Source organism: Echinops telfairi, unplaced genomic scaffold (genome assembly GCF_000313985.2).
Source record: "Echinops telfairi isolate 266 unplaced genomic scaffold, ASM31398v2 ScPeMD7_1;HRSCAF=3_0, whole genome shotgun sequence".
Classification (NCBI taxonomy): domain Eukaryota; kingdom Metazoa; phylum Chordata; class Mammalia; order Afrosoricida; family Tenrecidae; genus Echinops; species Echinops telfairi.
In genome coordinates, this window is record NW_022103896.1 from 90059633 (window position 1) to 90061689 (window position 2057).

Sequence of the window (2057 nt, forward strand, 5' to 3'; positions counted from 1 at the left end):
GAACAAATGTCAAAAGTGACATCCAAACAGATGAGTTTGAAACATGTTTCCAAGAATGGAATTGCAGCTTTGACAAATGTGTTGTGTAATGCAGAGTACTTTGAAGGTGACGAGGTTGTTTTGTTAAAAAAAAAATTACATACATAGCTTTGGGGAAAAAAAATTCTGTTTTGGGGTGTACCCCCTTGTCTGTCTCCAGAGACACAGTTTGCTGACTCTGGTATAGACAAATTAGCACATCTAGCATTAAATTGATCAGTGTTGTATTAAGGTTACTGTAGCAAAAAGAACTAGTTGATGTCCAACCCTTTCAGGAGGTAGCACATAATCGATAATACTGGTACTGAAGCAGTACTGAAGGCATTGGTAAAGATCACAGATCCAGAAATTGATGGAATGTCAGCTGATCCAGGGGCTGAGATTCTCGGGCTAAGGTCAGGGGTGGGTGGGTAGAGGGGGAGGGGTGATGAGAAGAAAATTCGCGTTTTGTTTTCTGGCCAATTTAGTGGAAGGGGCAGAAGAGAAATAATTGAGTAAAACTACATACTGTCAGAGAGTGAGAACTATCATGTTGATAATAAAAGAAGTCATTTTAAGATAATGACTGGAAGTTATTTTTTGCTGGATGTTCTGAGGAGTAAGTCAGGACGAGGCAGCGCTTGAACCTGCATGGAATGAGATAAAGGGAGGAGTTATGCAAAGATCCCAGTCAGAGGAGGGGAAGAGAACATTAAAGAGAGAGGGAAGAGCCAGAACAGGGCTGAAAAATGGGAATATTTTTGATATTTTTCAAGGATCCAAGAGACTATCACCGTGACTGAGGTATAATAATAGCCAGATCCAAACAATAAGAGGACGTTAAAAACAATAAAAAGCAAAATGAGAGCCTGAGAGACAGTGGCAGTAGCCTCGGCATACAATGAATAAGAACTCTCTGGTGGCAGCTGTGCAGGAGGCTTGGAAAACAATTGGTCCAAATTAGAATAGGAAGCCAGAGGCCCAACAAAGAATGTGTTTAGGACAAAAGAGGGGTCACACTACACAGACTATATGATTAAAGCCTGGGAAACCTTGACGATTCGTGCATATATTTTCTGTTTTCGAGAAAATGAAAGGCAGTAGAAATGATCAGGGAATTCTCAGTAGTATAAAGCACTTATAGTTGAAATATAAAGTAAACAGAAACATGGCACAATTTACAGTAGTTGATTAATTTAAGAATACGTCACATTATTTGGTGCTGCAGCAAATGATATTTATACTATTTATATTTATATTTATACTATGGCATTATTATAGGTGCTGTTTTGGGGATTTACATTTTTAGCCTCAAATCATATTGGCAAAGCAAGAAAGACTTGTGTATAGATAAGGGTAAAATGCAAACACTAAAAGTCTCTGTGTTGTAAAAGTATGTGCACAGTAGTCCTAGGCTGGGAGGAGCATGCCCAGTAGATTCATTTATTTCCTTGTCTTTCACAGGGGCAAAGAGTACGGGGTTCAGGAAGAATTTAAACTTTAAGTTCTTTAATATGTTTGAAAACTTTTAAAACCACATGTCTCTGTTATTTTTTCAACTATGCCCCAGAAAGAGTTATCCTTTATTTTTTAAATTTCACAACATGTATGGAACATGTATTAAGTTTGTCGTCATATGCATGTACGAGGAAACGAGAGGTGGATTTGACAAAAACGTCGCTGTACTTTGTATTACAATGGAAGAAAATGTATTGTTTGATTAGTATCCGAAAGAGTCAAGGAATGGAATAATTCTAGTCACACTTGTGGTTGTTAGGAGCCGTCAAGTCAGTGCTAACCCAGTGACCCTCCGGACACAACGCATTGGGCGGTCCTGTGCCATGTTCTCTCTCTTTCCCATCTTTGGAACCATTCTTACAGCCACTTGGTCAATTCATCTTGTTGAAACTCTTGCTTTCTTTTTTTTTTTTGGATCGCTATTAAGAATGGTGTTGTTCTCCCTCCTGCTAACGTGTTCGAAGTATGGGGAAGTTGGACAGTGACTAAAGAAGGCCACAGAAGAATTGCTGCATTTCAAG